The following is a 23,669-nucleotide window of genomic DNA, read 5'->3' as shown; positions in this document are numbered from 1 at the left end:
ACTATTATTGGTTGCTAAGTGGATGGTCCTAGCGACAAAATTATTAATGTATACGTGCGTTACTGTGGAAATCAAAATGACATTTCAGTATTCTATGTTTGTTATTTACTTCATACCAAGTACAAGTTTGAGCATATTGAGCATAATAATTCAACAGAAAATTTAAAAACATTGTATATAAAAAGTTATTTTTATCTTGTAATTATTATTGTATTAAATTGTGCTATATAAACACTAATTAACTGTATTCGTTGTCATTGTGTATTTGCCATTACTGAGTTCGCATAGTGCCTGAAGATACCAACCCGGGTCGCAAAAAAATACTCAAATGGAATAGTCCGAAATTCAAATCAATTAGAATTAATTTATATTTTATATCATTGTTATTTAACCAGTTTTCTGTAAAGCAACGTTGATTGACGTTTATGGGTGAATGACGAATGTGACGACTGACGGATATACACAATGAAACACAGGGAAACGACAAGGGTTGCTGATCTAACCCGAGTATGCGATGTAGATTTGAGGAATTAATAGTGCTTAGGATTTGTCTGTTTTTTATGACGAATGTGCATTTATTGAAAAAATATCTCTCAATACGAGTGTTAGTATCCGAAATAATAGGTATGATCATGATGTTGGGAAAGACCAAACAGCCAACAATGATGATGGCGTTAATTTTTTTTGTTTCTCGAAAAGAAGTGTGTTTTTTAACGTGTGTTGATTTGATAAAATTTATTAAGCCCTGCCTGAACCAAACTATAATAAATCAAAATATTATTCTATCTATAAAATATTCAAAGTTATGTTTGATTTAATTGCATAATTTTAGATATTTTATAGTAGACGAGTATTTTTTTGACTATTATCTATTATGGTTTGGTTTTCGCAGGGTTTAATTGAATTTTAAAAATTAACCAACACCATCTGAAAATTGTAGTATTATTTCAATGAAAACAAATACGTATGAATGCCAAAGTTAAATGTGCACTATTTGCGGTGAATCTTCACAGGGTACCTCCACCCTTTGCTACTGTTATATACCTATGTCCTATACGCCTATTATACATGTTAGAATTAACTAAGATTTATGGCGACTGGAAAGTTGCCATTTGGATTTTAAAATATAAAAAAACTCAAATCAGCACGTGTATTAAAAAAACACACTTTTCGAGAAACAAAATAAAAATCGTCGTTATTGGCAAAGTTAAATGTGCACTGTCTGAGGCGGATCTTAATAACCTACCTCCACCCTTCGTCACTGGTATGCAGTATGTCTGGGGAGACTATTATTCAGCGAACGATTGCCTGAGCGTCGTCGGTCACTTTCCGCCGCCGCCGGTGCGTTATGATGACGCTCATTTCTCATGATTTTCCTGCACACCTCTTGTGCTCGCTGGTCGCGTCCGCTCGACTGGAAAAAAGAAACGTCGAGCCGCAAGAGTGAGGCGCTCCAACGCACCAACGATTCGTCGGTCAGCAGCCGTCAGTACTGTCAGCATTCGCGGCGATGTCCACTCGTCTCCCGGGCACGATGTGAGCGCACATCCTCGCGCAATGTAAATAAAGCCCATTTGCATACCCACCTACGACGTGTGGGTCTTCTTCTCATACCAAAGTGTGCAGCTAGTCACCTGTAATTATCGACACCGAATGTCATAAACAGCCTCGTAAAACACTTATCAAAATATCTATTATTATTAATAAAAACTCACCTGTACTTTCGCCGAAGTTGGGTCATTGTAATCATTTTTACTTTTCTCTTTGGCAAGACGTACGTTTCGGCAATCGTGCGTACGCGTATAATATAATATGTGAGAATTGTATAAAACCAATTTTATTACAGTGGATCATAAGTGTAATTTTAATCAGTGATTGTGTTCCAAACAGCCGAGTATTCAGTTATCGTCTTGTGGTTTCTCAATCCGATTAGATGTGGTCAATCAACAGTCAATTATTGTGAGATACAACGATGCTATGTGTGGTTGTTTTACTAATTTACTTGGAACTATACTATACTAATTATTTGCGATTTCGTTGTGAAAGTAGTTAAAATATTTTGTTTTTCTTTGGGTTGTATCGGCAGCCCTATCTGCGTATGAGTTTGACGGGGGTCGACGCCTTTTGACTGTCGTTGCGAGACGCGGCGCGGTGGTGAAAAACCTCCCTCCCCCCTCCTTCGCACGTGCGTCGCTTGGAAAAGCGTCACCAACCTGTCACCTGTCACTGCCCATTGTAGCATACACTCGTTCATCACAATTCGAGTCAACACCCGCTTTTAATTTATTGTCTTCGACAAATAACTCCACACAATATTATATTGTTTTTTTGTATCTCTAGCAGTGTAAATGCGCGTTTACTCATCACTCAAATATTTTTATTTTTGTATATCCCAGGTAAGGTACTCATTCGGTCAAATCTAATCTATGGATAAAATGACATTCCATCGGATGATATCTGATAAGGAAAATTATTGTGAGGCAAATTATAATTATCGACCGTTTAGGACTTTTCGCGCCGCAGTGATACGCTCTGATTGCAAAAGTGAACGTGTTCGTTTGACGCTTGTTGCAGACTTTCTATTGTAATATTTGCAGTTTTCAATTATATATTGCAAGAAAACCCCCTAGATATAAAAAATCTTCGTTACAGAAGTGTCGGGGAATATTTTCTGCAAAAATATAAATTGCAAATATTTGAGAGTGTTTGTGAATCGATTGTGACGTTTCTAATAATTAAAGTTTTAATATTTGTGGTGACTGGATAATAATTCCGGTCGGTGTGTAATCTCATATATATGCAGAATTTGTCGACCTTCAACTTCGTTTAAATATTCAACTTTGACTTGGAAATAAAGGTCGCCATCACTCCTTTATGTAGTCATTCCTGGAGGCGGATGTCAGTGCCTTATCGGATGGGGAATCCAAGCACGATTTATGATTTAACATTCGTTTCGTCGAGCCATTGATTGAGTGAGGAAGGTACAGACTTCGTAATGTGGGGTTCCGGAACTGCGACTATGCCCTCGCCGGTGAACTATCAGGGCGGTAACGGCGCAGGAGGCTGGCGGGGAGGCGTCGGCGGCGCCATGTCTCTCCCGAGGCCTGCTCCAGCCGGTGGGCCGGCGTCGCGCTGGTCTAACTCCGGTCCGGCGTCCGTCGACAGGCGGAACTCACGCCTTCCACCCCAACCGGAGAGACCTGCGCCTGTTCCTCATAGAGTCAATTCACGAGCATCTCGTTCTGCACATCTCAGTGTAAGTTAACCGATCAAATTCTCAAGTCACATAATATTATGATATATGTAACCGGGTTACACCTTAAAATTTAGTATGTAGGTACCTACGTCGTCTGTGTAACATTTTTTATGGAGTAGTTGACCAACTTTTTGGCATAGTGGTTATCGTTTATTTATGACGCAACTGTATTCCAATTATCGATTTATAAATCTATGACAATTTTCTTATCGATTTGTAAATTGTTGGATCTTTGACTCAATAAAACAATTTAGTTTATATTATTTTGCCTTCTTAAAATGAGTAGCTCATAATATGAATGTGAGGTTTTTTGGTATAGGTACCTATGTGGTTTTACAATATTGGGTATCAAAAATACTACGTCATATTAGACACGTTTTCACGATTTTATAAATAAATAAAAAAACATTTCTATAATAATTAACTGTTGACATTGTCATTGTAAGCCGGTACTTACTGGCCAATATTATATTATCTGAATTACGTACATAGGTGTTCGTACCTTTTCGTATTGCTTAATTTTAACTACTACCTTACTGAATTATATTTCATTTCAACACTAATTATCTTATACCTATTGCAAAAAATTAATACATTATTATTCATTATTATAAGAGAGCAATAGTAGGTTCTAAATCCTGCATTTGACTTTATTTTCATTGTGTTATAGTTATTTAGATTATTTAGAACATTGTTAATGCTGTTTACGCCGAAACTTTAGTTGACCACGAAAGAATCTCTAAGTAGAGTTTCTGATCTCACAACTACGTCAGTAATCGATCGCTGTGCCAAAAATAAATCACACGGCTTTGACAAGGGTACAAACGATACCAACAGAAGAAAATGTTACATGCTTGTCACAGGTTTTCTCCACCGTAAACTAAAGCATCCGATTTCTTAGTATAATTACATAGTTTCCATAGTTGGCGCGCGAAAATTGATGAGGGGCTGTTGAGCGTTAATTCTACAAATGACGCTGAAAGCCCGCGCTTCGCCGGGATGGGATTGTAGGCTGCTATTTTAATTTTAATGCCCTCCATGTCGACACGCAGCCGCGACTCAACGGCCATACAGTTGTGTAAGTCACGTTAGTCTATTTCCGCTCCGAGGAAAAGGGTTGTAAATTGAAATAGAACAACTTTAATGAATAGTTTCTTCGCCATGGCGAGTGGCGACACGCTTCGTGCCCCCACCCCCACCAAAAGGTCGACCGACGCTTTAAAAGTTTTCCTGGCTTTGATTCGGTTTTGGAAAATTGTTTTGTTGTAGGTAGCGAAGTAACTTGTATAATAGATTGAAGTTTTCGCCAGGGAATAAAGAATGCCTGAAGGAAATCGGTTGTAACGGTGCGCCAGGCACTGATTGCCACGGGTGAAACCCGAAAGCCTTTTACGGGTAATCTAATTATTGTTATAAATACCTGTAACAATCCTTGAATATTCGTCAAGAGTTCTTTGTAGCACTGAAATGTAAGAAAATATTGCGTGTTTCAGACATTTAAATGTATTCCTTAAGTAACTATCAGATTATTTTAAAAAAGCAGTATTGGTAATAGAAAGAAACACAAATGGTAATAAAAGATGTAGGTATTGCTACTAAAATAACATAAATTAATAAATAACTTTGTAGTTATTCCTAGACATCCTAGTATTCGAAGTTAGTGACTGATAACTATCGTCTTTATTTTATGACTGCTCGCATGAATGAATATGATAAGATAATATCTTGTGTGTATATCAGTGGCGAAGGGTGACTTTTGGAAATAGGTAAGCTGTGGAGAAAACACACTTCTCAGGTATATACTTTCGGTAAATAAGAAGATAATCCGATATTACTCCTGATGAATAGGTACACACTAATGACAACGACACATTGAATCGATTAAATTTTAAAAGCTCACTGACGATATAAAATTGAGCGATGAGTTTGAATTATGTATTTATCTAAACATTTACGTATATACGTAAACTATGGTCAACATAATATATTGTCATCTTTGAAAAAAATCGTTGTTGTATTTTGTTATGTTCAAATAACACAACCAACGAGTAAACATAATGATATCTGTCGATGCGATGGCAACACCATTTCGCCCGGCGACCTGTAAAAAACATAGCGAGACGGCAGCCAAAAACGTCAACACTGAAGTTGTTTTCTGACAGGTTCCGCCGATTAAGGAAGATATAAAAAGATAATCCGGCGTGATTACAGGGCTTTTTTTTACCCAGCCGTCGTCGAGTCCAGTGTTAGCGTAAGCCCCCCGGTGAACTTAGTAACCGGTGGGCTTACTTTAAATTCAGTGCACCTTTTGAACCTGAAAGAACAATGTCAAAGAACTGTCACCCATCGAGTTGAACTGCAAGTATAAATCTGTATCGTTTCATGTGGTCTTTTGGTATTTAGCATCCGGACATCGTGGCTAGTATTATGTTTCTATAGTTAGATCACCATAGCTCCGTTCCAATCTATTTAAATTCAATTAATTCTGGTGTTCTTAGTTTTACCATGTCAGATGTATTCACCATTGTCTTTTGAGAAAATATATTTATTTATTTATTATAACTACCGCCGCCTTTTATTTAACTGAGCTTATATTTTTGTTACATCTGACATTTTCCCCTCCGGGGGTGGCGTCCATTAAGTATTTTATTATTTCAGAATCTTCTCGGCCATAAGTTAAACCATAAGTTATATTGTTGGATGGCACGTGAGCGGCGTAGGTACGGAGATCGAGACCCACTTCCTGAAACTAACTTTTCCTCGCTCTACCTGAATTCCCTTTTCCCGTATTCTATACTTCCAATTGCCCCTTATATATTTATATATGATACCCCCTTGTAGATCCTATTTAGGTACCCTTAACATCACATCATATTATTATCACCCGTAAAACCAGACATTTTAAAATACTTATATAATTCCTACATAATTATACGATAGATGTCGTTGGCAAATTAAATAAATTATTTTTATTTATAATATAATACGTCACACGTCAATATGAAATTAAAAAATATTTTTTTAAGAATGTAGGCTTTAAGTGATCGCCTAGCTAGGTATGAAGTCTTCGCCACTGGTGTATATACATATAAATCATAGTCAACGAAAACGAAGTTTTTAAACATTTGGATGTTGTCAATATGGGGTACCTACCTACATCTTATCATTATTTAGCAGTTTTTACTCGTGTTGTTATTTGGAGCATCACTGCATCAGAAGCGATTTGCCATTCAAGCAAGTATTGGTTTTTGGTTAGGTAAGTACTTGTTTTTCAGTAAATACCTAAATTAGAATCGTGCACGGAGAATATCGATCGAATCATGAAGTCGAAAATAATAATTTACCGACACACTTTTTGGCATGTATATCTCGGGCATTCTCACAATATATCCCGTGTTTTTCCGAAATTTATATTTTGCCAATCAATGTCACATAATATTGTATACAAATTGCAATTATTAGTCGCAGGTGCTCAACATATTGTCTGATGCCTGTCCTATTTCGGAAAACAAATCTGTTTGGTCGGACATTTTCGTGTTTTGAAATGAAGCTTGATCAAATATAGGTATTAAATTATATTAATTACAAAAATCTATGTATTTTTTTGATTTTCCTGTGAAGTTTGTAATTTTGTCGGAATAATTAGTACGTCGCATTGTAAACATGTAATTCTGTACGTACGCAAGGGCCAATTGAAGAAACTGAATTAAGAATAGATTTTTTAAAATTTAGTACCAGCACCAGTTCACCCTTTGATATTTGATATTATTCATAACAGAAACCTGAAATTTCGAAAACTAAAAAACGAATGTCAATAAAATTAAATTCCTCATATATTTCATTTTTATGCAGATTTAAATACTTACTACGTTTACATTACGTACTATTTAAATGCATTTAATTACTGTTGATATCTTTAATAAAATATTTTTGTCTTTATATTTTGTAAATAGGTACTGTCAGCTGATTGCAGAACTATTAATTCTAACTCACATTTGTGTTTTTTGAAATAACATAGTCAAGTTGTTTATTAGGTACCTACTTATATGTATATCACATTTTTTTCGTCAATAGTTCTACTAAATTATGAAGTACTTATTTATTTATATACATAATTTAAGTAGGTTGTTTCAAAGATCTCCCTTCTAAAAAAAAATCAAATGTGAGTTCTGCATTCAGCTGACGACTTGCAAGATTTTATATTCTGAATCAGTTGAGAATGTCCCATTGAAGCTGACTAAACCGGTCATGCGGGTCTATTCTATACACAAGGCGACTATTGACCGCTAACGTGATAACATGATAGTATTTATTGCATATTTGTATTGAGGTATTATAATTGTTACAATAAGTTAGCTGTCTAAACAGTCAAAACTGACTATCTCGCTCTAAATTTTATCACAGCCGAGAGAGGTGCTGTTAAAATATAGCACTTATTGCAACAATTACAACCAACGTATTGTAATTGTTACAATAAGTGCTAATACGTTGATACAAACCTACCATAAGTTTGATAATATTTATCACTTTAGCGGTCGATAAGTATAGAATAGACCCACTGATAAATATTAAACTATGTGGAATAAGTACTACGTACTGTGTCTTATTGTAATTAAATTTCAAGTAAAAGTAAATACTGAATGTAAAAAGTTACTATGCGTGAAGTTTCATTATCAATCATAACTGCAAGAATTGTTTACGTATGTCGGCTCCAGTTTACTTCCTTGATGGCCGATAGCCCAATCGCCTTCTAATTCACCTACCAGTGTTTGTTTCCCTTTCCTCTCTTTTGATAATTTTCACCATGCCTCTGCTACGTCATTTGTGCATTTCGAAATTGTTAGTCATTTTTTTTCTTCAGTATATCGTAACATTTTCCGCCGTCTTGCTTGGTTTAACGACAAAATAGATTGCCAGCTTTTTAAAACTGCCGGCTTCCGTGCGGCACAACATAGGTACTGAATATATATATTTTTTCATAATAACACTATGATTCGTACATCACGTTTTTAATCTTAGTTCCACTCAAGAACGTTGATTACTTTATAAAGTTGTTTCCTACTCTATACTTTTGTTACCCAGGTCATGGTTTAGTGAATCCCTAAAAACCAACGAAATTCGCAGCGCTTTGGACCCGTATTACGTAAATGACATATGACACGCACTGAATAAAACTATTTTATTACATTAAAAAATATTGACACATTCCGACTATTTATAAAGCTCGATCATGTTCTTTCAAAGATTTCGATCATATTTTTAGAGCACAGCTATATCAAGACGAATAATAAAGGCTAAAATGTAAGTGTGGTTTCGGTTGAAAGCGGTGATCGTATTATAATCTGTTTACCTACATTTAATCATTATATAATTTCATAAATATGTATGTAATATGTGGTTACAATTTTTCCATATCCCCATTTTTTGGGGCATGTAATGCCTAGTTCAGATTAAACCCGGTCGCACATTGAAAATCGTATTAACTAAGATATGGTCATAAATCAAAACCGGGTGCAATGTTGTACCTCTCTTCCGTGTGCACAGGCGAGACCATGGCGGGACAGTGACGTCACGCGGTTAGCCGAAATGAATGACAAAACAGCTTCTGCACATATGCCAATGCGATATTTTTTTATTCAACCTGCGCCCCATGTTGAGTTAAATTTGTTTCACGCGAAGTTACACGTGTTTTGTGGATGACAACAAAATCAAATGGACAAATTCGACGTGTTGCAGTCGAGACGATTTTCAATGTACGACGGGCTTAAGGTATATTGAGAATTTGAAATCTTTTTATCCAACTGCCAATGGAAAGCGCGTGCTGACAATGTGGCCATGCCTGGGGATTTTTTTTTACTGTTTCATCAGCAGTAGCGACATGTGGTCTTGCGGAGTATTATTTTATTAACGCGTCAAAATTTGTCCGATGCGAATTATCCAAACTACTTAATTTGATAGCAACGTTTGAAGATGTGGAAGTGCTTCAAGTTTCAAACAAAATGATCATGCACGTGCATTTGTATAGCGGCAGAGGTTTACAAACCATTGTATGTTTTGTATGTGGACATAATATGTACAGTCCTACAAACTTATCTAAAGAACGGTCAAAATGACTACCATATGGTAATAAAAACTACCATATGGACGCCATTTTCAAAACGTCATTCGAAAGTCAGATTTTGTCTTGATTGGGTAGTTTTCGACAGTGGCTCCTCCATCCATTCTTTAGATAAGTTTGTAGGTCTGTATCCTTAGTCTGGTCACATAATGCGAGCCATACACTGTTTATAAACAAAATAAAAACCATATTATAAAGTAGTAGTTTTTTGATCAGAATTTTTGTATTCTATGATGCTACTCTCTTGCTGTTTTGATATCAAAATTTTACAGTATCTATCTACCTACCTATGTGTACATACATATTTCTTATCACGACCCAGTCTAAACTTAATTAGATAATTTTACTCACAGGTGCTTATAAAATTCTAAACTCTGCGCGGATTAACGAGTCGCAGATAACGGCAAAATAATACCATGTTATTTCACAAGATATAAATTTTTAGATATTATAATATGTATATATTTCATTACATATAAGTATTATCTCCTACGGGGGACGCAGTGACGGAATCAACGAAGATAATATGTAGTTCTCCGGGTTTCCATGTTATTAAATCTATGACATAGCTGTAATATCAAATCAACTGTTTGATTGATTAGATTACTACTCTTTTATTAATATAGATTATATTATGTAATGCCTCTTTTTCAAAATCATTTTCTTATGTCTTTAATACTGACTTCAGTAACTGCCTGAGTTACTGAAGTCTACTCACCAATCTTGTGCATTCACTACGTCTCCTTTAAATAAGTTTTATAAGCATAGCAGATCGGAGTATTGCATCCCTTGGTTTGCCGCCAATAAGGGAATCAAAGATATTCAGATCTCCCGGTTTCGACAGGAGTGTAGCAAGCATTATTAACTAACATGAAACCGTGACACAAAGTAGCAAAAAAAATGACAATGCTAGTAGATAATAACAACCGCATCAGAGACCTTATGATTTCTCGACTTTTTTGTTTTCGATAAATATTGAAATCAAGAATATATATATATATACATATATACGTATATATATATACGAAAGTACCTCTTATTTTTTAACCGGGATATTTTAGAAATTCCGTTCATATGAAAAGTCGACAGTAGAGACCTTTTTGGAGTATTTTGTTTACTGATTAATTATTTTATAATTCCGTTCAGAATCAAAGTAGGGACGTTTTTTTCACCGAGTACCTAATCAATTTTTCTTGAGAATGAGAAGTACCTAAGATTAGTTTTTTTTTTTAAAAAAATTGGTTGCGGTCGATTTCTCGAGATCTCTTTGATGTTTTGTCGAGAAATGAGAATTCTCGGGATTTGAGACGGCCTTTACTGATTATTTTTCAATAATTCTCGAGACAAGATTTCTCAATCACAACCTTTAATAATTGTGCGTGTTTGTTAGTGCCTGTGGTTGTGTTTCATGCGTGTTACTGTGTTGTATTCTGTACCTATCCTGCATACGAGAAGAAGATAGAACAGAACAGCTGATATTGGAATGTGTCCATGCTAAATATGTATGGTGAAAAAAATGTTAAGAAGCTATACACGGGAAGCATAACAATAAATTAAATGTTTACACGAATTAATATTCTACTAGTTTGTTGACGACTAACTGTACTTACTCAGACGCGGTGAAACTAGTTAATGTTTAATTTTGCCCGCCGACATCATCCAATATCCTTGTGATTTTCTTCGGACATTTTTTCATAGACAATTTGAACTTTCGAAACGATATTGTTCAGCATCTTATAAGCAGTAAAACTACATTCTTTTTTTTCAGTCCGTAACATTGAACTATCAAGGAATAAATTTTGACATTAATGATTACAGCGACGTTCGTAAAATGTATTTTTCAAATGCTTGACGCAGTTTTACTGAATGAATTTATCTACTCTTCGATCGAATGCAGTTTGCAATCAGTTAATGTTGGGAATTGTGAATTGTCATTTCATTTCATTCTTATCTCTGTAAATATCTGTTGTATGAATGGCCGTAATTAAAGCGAAATTAATGCATAATGCGTTATTCTACAGCCTATGCGAATTTCTATTCCGAATTAGGTATTTTTTCTCAGAAAAGTGCTCCAAATGTTTCAATTTAAACAAGTTATTATTTAACACAATGAGAATTGTTAACATTCATATAAAAATCACTTTGTTTTAATGTCCTTTCACTGATTTCTTTTGTTAATTGCTTTTCATTCTTGCGTATTTATTTTCACATATTATACAATCTTCAAGTAAAATTAACTATAACATTTTTGTAATACTTTCATTATAATTTATTAAAGTTTTTTTTTGTAATTTATTAAAACCGCCGATGTAACAAAAATTTTATTTTATAGGAGAGACAAAAAACTGTAGATAAAAAAAGTTTTAATTTTTTTTGTTTACATATCGTGAACATTACAAATTGTAAATTTAAGACGTTCACAACATGACATTTTAAAACAAAGAAACAGTGCAAAGAAGAAATAAATATTTGCAGTATCAGAAAAACAGTATGAAAAGTAAAGTAAAAGTTATAAGAAATATAAATTATAAAGCATGGAAGCACACCGAATGAGCTAAGTGGACAGTTTTTTAAGAATTTATAAAACAACGTCCATCTACTCTCATCCTCGCGTAGGTGGAATATATCAACATCCGAAGCGATTTGGTTTAACAGAGTTATTGCCATCCCAATTGGCATCACCAATGGCAGGTTAGTTCTGCTCCTCGGGAGAACAAACAACTGATGCTCCCGATTTCTATCAGGGACACACAAGTCAATACTGCCAAGAATGTCTATATATTAATGGGAAGAGGGTCATCATCGTCAAATACACATATTTAGGTAATAGATCTGATGTTATTTTAAAATTACACGTATTTCGTCGGCGGTTTCTATAATTAATTGTCTTTTAATTCTGGGGTTTTAACTAAAGTATGCCGCCGAACGAACAGAAAATAATGTACCCTTTTGAAAAAGTTGCCACATCGAATGATTTAACAGATTAACGGCGAATTGTTTGTGTTTTCGTAAATAGTGTTGTCGTATAATTTAGTTTGTACGAAATTACTGTACGACCCGTGTTTAAGTAGAATGTTAGTTTCGGTCGTTAGAAGGGTTACGAGCGCCAAGTTTGTTTTCGTATGCAAATCACGCAAGCAAACCTGAACTCGCCTGGATTCCGATCCGTGCACCGTGCCCGGTATTTTCTGAGTGCCTTCCACTTTTCGATTGCCGACGCTCGTTCAACGGTTCTGTTTCGATGATGTCACAATTATTCCGTTTGCTGCGACCATTCTAGCCCCGATAAGGGTCTCCGGCGTCCAAGACACGCTCCGCATTCTTCTGCCTTCATTATGATCGAGGAAACCTGGCTCAAAAAATAAAGCGCGAAATATATTATGGTGCATGACACGGACTGTCACGTGGCGTCACAGTAAGCTGTCGCTACGGGGAAAAGTGTGTAAGTCGTTATTATTGGTGTTTAAAATGTTATCAGACTGATGCTCCCATCCCGTAGCACATTTTTAGCGAATATTGTCATTTGGGAAAATCTGAACAATCAGGTCACCTCACGTTGAACCGCACTGCATCGACACCTGCATGACGTTTTGAACGTTTTTATCATATTCCACAGGTCTACACATTTTCGAATCATGTCAAAATCACGTTTTTCTTTCCTTTGTCTTATTATCTATGGTCTGCAGGTTGGGTTCTGTTCAAAATATTATCTATGGATAGAATATCGCAAGTAATTTTAACGAACGCACGCGTATAAACTGTTAAAATTAATTGAAATTAGCATGAATAATTAAAAATAATTCAAAATACTAATACATTAGAGTTGGCACTCTCTATAATTGAATTTAGAGAGGTGGTGATCGTTGTTCAAAATATTCTGTAAAATGACGAAACCATAGACTAAATTTGTCGCCGTGACAGTGACGTGACATGCATCTCAATTTGATCATAACTTAATGGTCTCCGGGGAACAATACGCACTCCGCATTCTTCTGCCTTCATTATGATCGAGGAAACCTGGCTCAAAAATAAAATGGGTAATAGCGATACAAAGAAAGCTTTAAATATGTGTGATTAGAAATCCCTACATTTCTGTATGTGCCTGGTTATTAAAGAAAAAGAATCATATTGCCCATAGCTCTATGTCATACGATTTTATCTTACCTTGAAACTCGTGTCTTAATCGCTTCTTCTCGTCTCTTTGTTTCTCATAATTTCGGAGAAAGGCTTGACATTTTCAATTTGATTTCACTAGTATGGATTTCATTTTTTTTTCTGCCAATTGAAATGAGTAATAAATACTAATACCACTTATACACTAGTTCATTATGTATAGTAAGTAGATATTTTTTATTAACGGTAACTTGGAGTTGCATGGAGGTCAAGGCTGTATTCTGTGAGGACCAAATGTCGTTTGTTTAACGCGTGCGTGTTACCTGTGCTCCTGTATGGCTGTGAGACATGGCATCTTACTAAGCTTCAAGAGTCTCGGCTTTTGAGCTTTGAGAATCGATGTCTCCGCCGAATCTTAGGGGTACATTGGTACGACCGCGTTACAGACACCCGAGTTCGTGAGCAGACACAGCAGTCTTCGGTGATTGAGGTTATCACGAAGAGACGCTTTACGTGGCTGGGACACGTGTTCCGGATGCCGCCAAAGAGTTGCGACACTTCGTAACCTTGTGGCACAGCCTCAAGGGTTCCGTCGCCGTGGCCGGCCCTCCCTCACCCTGCAACGGTGCTACAAAAGCGACCTACGTGCTGCAGGTCTGACATGGCGGGAGGCGCAAGAGTTGGCGATAGACCGAGGGAAGTGGCGCGAACTTGTGCTTGCCCTATGCCCCAATGGTGGGTCGTGACATGGTGGAATTGAAGAGAGAAGAGAACTTGTGAACAAAAGTTTTTTTTAAATACAGATTCATTATAGGTATTATAGGTCCTCTCTTTTAATCTATCATGTCCAGGGGTTTCTAGTTTCAATCGGAGATTTTCTTTGACGAAGACAACAAAAACGATTCGTTATAATTTTTAAAATGGGGTCTCGAAACCACCATTTTTTTTACAAATAAAATAATAGTTGGATTTTATGGTTTTTATTTTATTTTTTATCGGGGGGCTCAAACTAAGTCAGTACATCGGGCCTCCACGTCTCCGCTGCTCATTTCCATTGTTATATTCATTGAAAAAATTAAACAATCAAATTAAAGCCCACATTGAATTACAAATAATTAATTTATGCCATCGGTTTTATACCTATACACTTCTTTTTCTTCTTCGGGACCTCGTGACTGAGGTTCGTGACCCAAATGATTTGGAAGTTTGACAACCGTAACAGCGTCACGCCGAGTTTGTGTCAGTGGGAAACCCATGACATTCTTGATTCCGCCAATCTGAAGAGATAGATGTCTTCCTCGTCCTTTCCCATCTTCGACCTGACCAAATACCAGGCCGTCATCTGAAACAAAGTACATGCTTAACTGATTTTGATTATACGTCATTGAAATCTAAACAAATCTACATGTCCGTCCGACCAGACCTATATCTGTCTACTTCACAATGATTATTATTATCTCTTATTAATGTTTTAGACCATTTATCAAAATTTTCATTTTCCCATGCATGTTATGTGTTATTAATTGGAGCTTAGGTATATTTTTTAAATCATTGTCGGCGTATCCAATGCCATTCGGACCAGGTGTCGTAATTAAGCAAATAATTGGTGTAAAACTTGACTGATCGTTAACCTGGTATTCGGAATGTTAGTCCAAATCTATCGCAATTACCACCGTCGTAATATTAGGTAGGTATTATGCAAACAAAAAAAAACTTAATGTAAAATCTAGTTGAAGAATATTATGTATTTTATTTTTTCTGGTATGGAGGTGTGTGGAGATTAGGGATTGCAATACCGAATCAATATATCAATTCCGGTATTCCGGTATTTCTGAATTTCTTATTGAATACCGGTATTCCTCAAAACATTGTAGAAACGAAGAAGTACCTGTCAATAAATATAACTATTAAAATATATTTAAAAGACTATTGTGTAGCAACCTAAAGTACCTACCTACATTTATTATATTAGAACTGCCAATCCAGTTTAGTAATAAGATTAGGTACAGAAAAATCTCTCTGAAATTCAACGTTTGTTGTTAAGTTATGGAATAATTGGAAATATTTGCCACGAATGTTTTCTTTTTCGAAATACATAGTTAACATTCATCGCGACAATTCTATAAGTATATTTGAGAGATATTGTTTTATGTTACTTAACTTTTGTTGATTTCAATCAATATATTTGCGTTTTGGCAGCATACAACATACAACCTACACTAAATTTAATTTACCATATAGTAGGTAGTAAGTAGGTAATGAAAAATTACATAAAATTAATTTTTAAAAAACATATATGCTTAATACCGAAAATACCGGTTTTTTTAATTTTTGAAACCGGTATTTCGGTATCTATAAATAATTAAATACCGGTACATATTGCCATCCCTAGTGGAGACAATACGAAAAGTTGAGGCTTTCGAAATGTGATTTTATAGACATGTGACTTATCGTCAAAATCCCTCGAACTGTCGGAATAAGTTAATGTTCATGTCGTGAAAACAAAATAAATGGAAAAGGACAGGGAAGTTGTAGTCAGTATTTAATCTGGAAAACTGAAATGACTCAGTTGTATTATGAAATGATAAAAAATACAGTATTGCCAGATTGTCATTATAGGAAAGATTCGCGGCTGAGGGTTGTGACCAAAGATATGGTACTGATTCAGCGGCGATTTTGGACTCGATTCGATTCGCCAGAAGATTTGAAAGGGAGCCTCGAAAAATACTAAACCTAATAGGTTATTAGTCAAACCAAATAATTCAATTGGTAAATCACAATAAACCATGAAAATACCCTGAAACTAACATCACAAGGGCACTATACTGATTTATATTCTCTATTAGATAATAATATGTAGGAGTATGTTTTACGATCTTTTCTATTACAACACTTGTTAATGGTTCCAGGTAAAATTGCCATTTTTTTTCGTGGGAAGTGGGGGAAGTATGTATGTTTATATTCTTTCTGATTCTTTCTGACAACACAATATTACACGGTTACTGTTCGTACTGAACAGACCGTAATTATTGCTATTGAAAGATCATCATAACATAAATGAATCCACAGTGCGACTGAATCGATTGTCATTATGTGTCGCTAGACTATGATTAGTAATACATTTTCAGCTTTACTTTCGTATTTATAAAAAAAAAACTTTTATATGCGATTAGGTTGATTAGATATAAGGTGAATTTCTTTTTTTTTTGGATTTCCGTTTGAATTAAATTTTGTGTTTTAGTAGCTTTCACTGACACGGCGTAGTCCTAAGTTTTCGATAAATATTATTATATTTTTTACAACGTTTTTATTCGGTCGTATTCTTATTGGTCCGGTGGTTGTTTATCCAGTACAAATCTTGCAATCGATTTTTAACTAACTTCCCGACTAGCTAGACATTTGAAACTTTTAGAATATATCAGAACACGATGCCAATGCATGCCAATTCATTTTCAGTTAATTCTGTTTTGTATGAAAAGTTATTTCGGAAGAAATTCGTAATCCAATCCACTATTATTGGTTGCTAGGGGACTGGGGTCCTAGCAACTAAATTATTAATATATACGTGCGTTACTATGGAAATCAATATGAAATGTCAAAATGACATTTCAGTATTATTTCTATCAAGTACAATTTTTTTTTATCGTTTAAACTAGTCATGTCAAGTTTATATGATTCAACAGAAAATTTAAAAACGTTGTATATAAAAAGTTCTTTTTATCTTGTAATTATTTATGTATAACCCATTTCCTGTAAGTATGTAAATCATTTCATAACTACTTACTTATCTGGGTGATAGTTGTATTATATTTGTTAGGCACCTACATAATATTATTTCACATCATTGATATTTTCTCCATTAATACATCAGTCGCCGTATTATTATAGATAGGTACTATGAGAGTAAGTATAGGTAATTTTGCCTTATAATAATGAATTAATGATAGTCAGGTTTATTGCCTGTTAACTTTATAGTAAAATACAAAAATATTACATTGCGTTAATTGACAGTTCCTAGGGCAGAAGCCGATTCTCTAATTGAAAGAACAATCTTAATATTCTTAATAATGTTTGTTACAATCGGAGATCAATACATTGGTATGGTTGTATCGGTTGTTTTGTATTTACGATGCAAAAATATTCCTCCGGAGCCGTTCATTTCTAGGCCATGACCTCTTCCATTTATGACCTCGTTTGTTACGACGAAGATTTGTGTTATCCTTGGAATAGTTATGTTATGACACCGCAGAATACGATTTGGTTTAATGCATAACATGGGAAAGTTATAGCCTGTTGGATACAGGGATGATATTTGCATACTTCGTACATCAGATTAATTCAAAACTCAATAATTTGTTCGACGTAACATGGAAACAACTTTGAGGGTTGATTATAGTAGGTATTATTATAGTAGGTATTAGGTATATTATACTAGGTGTATTAGATTATAGTAGGTATAGGCGACTGACAGGGCTTTGGGGGACATGGCGGGTCGGCCTGATAAGTGAGATAAACATACATCACAAATTTTTCGTAATGGGGGAAAAAGTCGCCAGCGGTGCTATTTTATTAATATAGTCTTAACATTTCAAAATGTAGTTGTGTGATGCAATTTTTGATTACTGTGTGTCGATATGCGACATAATTATTCTCCATAACTCAAGTGGATTTATTCAACAATACAAAAAAAATCGCTAAAAATATACCCTTAATTTGACCTGAAACATTTAGAAAACTATTCTGTAACAAGTCCCACTGTCGTTAACCCTAGCGATGGGTGAAGAGCCCGCCAAAGATCCTGACCTGACAAAGATGTGGGGGGGGGGGGGCATGACTCCCATTATTGGCACTTTGAAAGGCGATGGTTATTGTTTACAGCCGCCAACTTTGACGTTTCGATATTATTATGTAAGTGCATATGTAATACGTTGTTTTTGTGATTTTTAATCTAAATATTATTAATTGGTTAAGTAATTGAATTGTCTTTTACGCGGTAAAACTGCATAATGGTTGTCAAATAAATTTTAAATAATATAGGCCATAGGGGATCGCATTATGAAATCAACGTTTATTATTGATTATAAATTATATTTATATAAAAAATGAAACATTTCTTCCCGGATGCGATTCCTTGATACTACGATTGATTGCCCTGATTCCGGGAAAAGTAGGAACATATATAACAAATAATACTGATAAATGAACCGGCAAATTCAATCAAAATGTCAGCGAGCCAAACCGTGAAGTAGCTACATAAATCGTGCACCGATATTATTTTATTAATACAATCTATCGGCTGTTCCTACCACGCTCCATGGCAAACCGACACTACCGAATGTAAGACCACCCTGTTACCGACACAATCGTTCACTTTCTGATACAGTTTGATTTAATAGAGAAAACTAGACACAGTCGTGGCAAGCTGGATTTTAGACCGATATTTGACTATCAAAGATATTATTTGGTCAAATATTGTACCTATAGCATTATTTTATAAAACACGACATGGCATATTGCACTGCGTACAGTATTTTATAAAAGTAAAAAAAAAACGGACAATGACTGTATATCGGCTTTTGTACGTTTATGTTTCCAGGCTTTTATTTAAATTTTGGTAATCTGGGTGGGATTATTATTTATCGCATAGGTAGGTATATATTTCGTTTTCTACGATCAATATTTCTGTTGAATAATTTCTTGCCATCTTTCATTTTGTAATGAACTGTCAAAATAGCAGTAATCCAGTATTGCCATATTTACGGACATTTCAGTAGATCTACCGATAATAGTAGCAATATAATATTATATTGGATTAATGGTCTAGTTTACGTGTTTTCTTAATGAGATACTTGTTTGATTATAATAATAGCATTCCTTGAATACCACTCATTTGTAAAATCGTTGATTTTATAATTTTTCTTCAATCTCATCGCCTAAATTTAAAAATCATATGATAACACTGCAAAACTGCTGTTGTGGAAAAAAGACACATTTTATAAAATATAGTAATATGGCACTGTAAAATATGTTATAAAATCTTCTTCGGTCGCCATTTTGATGAAATGCCATTCAGGGACTGCCGATTCGATTCACGATGATATCACAACACATCTTCGATTTCTCAAAGCCTGGGTGTTTCAGTGATTGTTTTACTGCAGCTACTTCCAGTGTATTTTTATTTTATTCTCTAGAGATATATTGTAGCAAGTACACTTATTTACCTCTTTTTACTATGTCCGATCCTAAGCAGATTATGTTAACAGATTTTTGTTTTTACGAGAAATTGATGTTAGCCACTTGCTTAACCTAATGTCTATACGCGGGGTCCAAATATATGAAAACAACATGTGATTTTTTTGTTGTTAGACTCGGCATTCGAGCTTGTGATCCACGGCATTATAGGCTGACACATTACCCGCTCAGCTATCGTGACCATAGCAAACGTGAAGTAAACAAAAATGGTTTTAAAAAATCTGGAATTATTCCGTGAACCACAATTTTGTGCGTAAACAGTACCAAAGGGAACTCAGAAATAATGGGAACTGACATATCTAACGGGTGTGAAGTAACAGGCAACCGATCTAGAGTGTGGAAGAATATGGGGTAAACTTAAACACGTGTCAAGAATACGCTTGTATTTCGTTCTGACAACTGCTCTCGGTTTATGCACTGACGCTCATTCAATATTGGTGCATTTGAACGTTGCAACACGCACTATTGCACGTCTAGAATGTGTGGTTGATTTTCGTAGGACATTCACACATTCAAAACTCTGCGTCAAAATGTAGTGTATTGGGGTATAGCACATCTGAATTATATTTTTGTTATGTGGTCCGCAGCCATGTTCGTCATCTGTAGGCACATTACCACACAAACTATTTTTCGGGATCGTTTTTCCTTGCGATTGTAATGCAATCTAGTATTGTTTAGTATTTGTAGAACATAAATAAATATTGTGATGTTAGTACCACAATGTGAACCATGTCGTCATAATCGAAAGTTGCCAATGTGAATTTACAGAATGTAAAATTAATACATGCATATAAGATACAACAACCTTCGGCTGAGTGTTTCTGGAATGACTCACATCGTTTTATCTCGTGCAGTCATGAACTTGTTGCAAATACTGGCGATAGTGAGGAGGAAACTAATTGGCAGCGATTATTGAAATCGTTTGACGTTTCACGCTTTGATTGTTTCTGTCGTACTGGCGATCGGGGGAGGGGCCGCTCTGTTGGGATTACGGTGGCATTATTGACTGTAGGTACGTGGTCCGTGTGGCATGACTGGTGTACCATGACGCGATTTACCGCAGCCTTGTAACTCCTCTGATATCCTGCGCATGTTTTGGACGGTGATAGTCGACATTATTACTGTTTGCTGTCAATCAATTTACTTGACAGACTAAACGTTGATTGCTTCCTTAGTGAATGTGATAGGGGAGTTTGCATACTATTATAATATACGTACTTACTTCACTTTAAAGAGAGCAGCGAATGAAAAATATTTTGTATCTATATATTATTATTGTCTCTTCTTCGAGCTATGTGTCCAGCCCATCTTCATTTAAGGGTTTTAATAAACTCTATTACATCGCAAACCCTTGTCTGCTTCCTTATCCACTCATTCCTCTTTTTGTCCTTCGCGTTATGCCCAGCATGCACCTCTCCATACCACGTTGTGCTACTCTAAGTTTCTGGATCTCTCTTTTACTTATGGTCCATGTTTCACACGCATATGTGATCACGGGAAGCACGGGATAAATCTAGTCGTCCAGTGGTATCCAAGAAGTACAAAACGTCCGCAAGGTAGACCTAGAGGCCGCTGGATCGATGAAATGATAAAGTTATGCGGAAGTACGTGGCAACGCAATGCACAGGACCGAGAGAAGTGTAAGCAGCTTGAAGAGGCCTTCATCCAGCAGTGGATAGATTCAGGCTGATGATAATGATATTATTATTATATTAGTGATCAGCATCCAGCATTTTCTGCGGCCCAGCAAGGATTTTTTTTATAATAATAAAATATGTCTAAGAATGAAAAATATTTAATTCGGTTCTTATGTAAAGAAACGTTACTTCAACACTTTTTCTTTTGAATATACCTAATTTTGTAAAAGAAAATATATTATATACTAACAATAGAAAAAATCTTTTTGAAAAAACTAAGACACCCAGCGGGAATCGAACCTGCATCTCTCGGGTTTTGCGCCCACTCACATAGACCACTATGCTATTATAGACGCCATGCTTAATTGCGACAAATTTTAACTAATTGCTCTTAATACTCTATGAAGCGCTTTCCAAATTGAGTTGCTGTTGGCGATCGGCTTTTGTATTTTAAATCAAAATAGGTTTTACTTTAATTACTAACCGACGTCATAGATCACTCCAGGATTTTTTTGTTGTAACTTACTTGAACTTGCTAATAATTTTTAAGTATTTTTTTTTATTCAACCAATAGTTCACAAGTTTTAAGAATTTAACATTCTAATTATTGGACATACATAATTTTGAAAACAGTTCTGAGGAAATATATTAAAACCAATAGAATAGTCTTATCAGAGTCCCGACTTCTTGGATATTGAACTTCTTACGAAGGCAGCGTAGCCAAGAGAAACGCATTCGCTTGAACGTAGCATCTGATCGCCCTGTACAATAAATGTACAAAATGTAACGTGCTATATAATAGATTAAGATTTTTTGAAGTTCAATAAGTGATTCTCAAAATAAATGGAGTTTGAAAACGCGTATATGTGGTGATTTATTGAATTGATTTATTATTTATATTAGATTTTAAATAATCAATATGTAGGAGTCTTAAAACAGTAAAAAGATTTTTGTTTAATTAATAGCTAAACTTACACTATGATAATACATAAGTATATAAAATGTGCGTTATTCGGAAGAGAGATTTTTATTAACAGATCGTATTTTGTGAATATTTTTATGGTTAAAATCTAGTTTGATAAGTTATTTAAAATGTCACAAAACGATTTTGGAAGATTTCATAGTTTTTAACGTATTTTTAATTAAAAAAAACATTCACTTTTCTAGAAAGTATAATGTAAGTATATAACTAGAAATTCCTTTTATGTATATCGATTCGAGGTTTGTGACCGCATCAATGCTCTATTTGAATCAGGTTGTAGGCACAGATTTAATTTTTAATAAAAATACATTTTATTGTTGAAAATATTCATAAAATAAGATGCAAGTACTTACCACTTACCCACATTTTATTTTAATTTGTAAGCTTATTTTTTTTAACTAAAATATATATTTTTTAAATGTTCTTACATTACTGGGCTTGGACGTTTTTTTTATTTAGTTTTAATTTATAACACGACCAAACTATGCGTTTACAAACAAATATATTTTTTCCATAGTATCCATCCATATTATCCATATGGACAAAATTTAGTGTAAATATGGGTGATAATCTGACGATTGCGGCGCAGGCCCGCAGGCACACGAGTTTACCGCCTGGAACGTCCAGCTAGCTGATGATCGACTTGTTTTCCCTTTTGCCAATTGACGAGAGTTAGCATTCGTCTGTATCAGCAACCACATTTTGAAATGTCTTTTGTCTGTCGTTCTCTTATTAATTTTTACCGTATAAATTTCCTAGACATACATAATTAGGGATTGCAATACCGGCATTCAATTAGTTATCGATACCGAAATACCGAATTCAAAAATCCAAAATATCGGTATTTTCGGTATTAAGAAAGCATACACGTTTATGTTTTTTGAAAATGAATTTAATGTTATTTCATCATTACTTACTAAGTAAATATCTACTATATTGTATATTAAATTTAGTGTATTATAAGTTATTAATGTTGCCAAAACGCAAATATATTGACAGAAACTAACAAAAGTTAAATAATAATAAAACAATATCCCTCACATATACTTATAGAATTGTCGCGATGAACATATTCTAACTATTGCTCCAACGTTGATTGTAACATTGTACATCCAACAGACGTTGAATTTGAGAGAGATTTTACCTACCTAGACAGTTCTAAAATATGTGATCTATACATATTTATAAAGATCAACTTAATAAATGTAGGTAAGTTCTATAGGTTGCTATAAAATACTGTTTTCTATAGATTTTAGTAGCTGTATCTATTGATTGTACTTCTTTTTTTATTATAACATGTTTTGACAAATA

At 34.8% G+C, this 23,669-nt stretch overlaps 1 protein-coding gene and 1 long non-coding RNA gene across 3 annotated transcripts in view; both read left to right on the top strand.

Annotated features, from left to right (window-relative positions):
- Positions 1–23,669, top strand: part of GckIII (Germinal centre kinase III) — a 97,386-nt gene that overhangs the window by 8,577 nt on the left and 65,140 nt on the right. The window lies entirely within an intron of this gene.
- On the top strand, positions 2,107–6,227 carry LOC147066439 (uncharacterized). The gene is made up of 2 exons (XR_015071597.1): positions 2,107–5,277; positions 6,109–6,227. It is a non-coding gene; the product is annotated as an uncharacterized LOC147066439 (long non-coding RNA).

This window comes from Rhyacophila brunnea, unplaced genomic scaffold, assembly GCF_057557595.1.
Source record: "Rhyacophila brunnea isolate RB1 unplaced genomic scaffold, BYU_Rbru_1.0 scaffold_5, whole genome shotgun sequence".
Lineage (NCBI taxonomy): Eukaryota > Metazoa > Arthropoda > Insecta > Trichoptera > Rhyacophilidae > Rhyacophila > Rhyacophila brunnea.
Note: the sequence above shows the minus strand (reverse complement) of the source record. Positions and strands in the feature narration are given on the sequence as shown.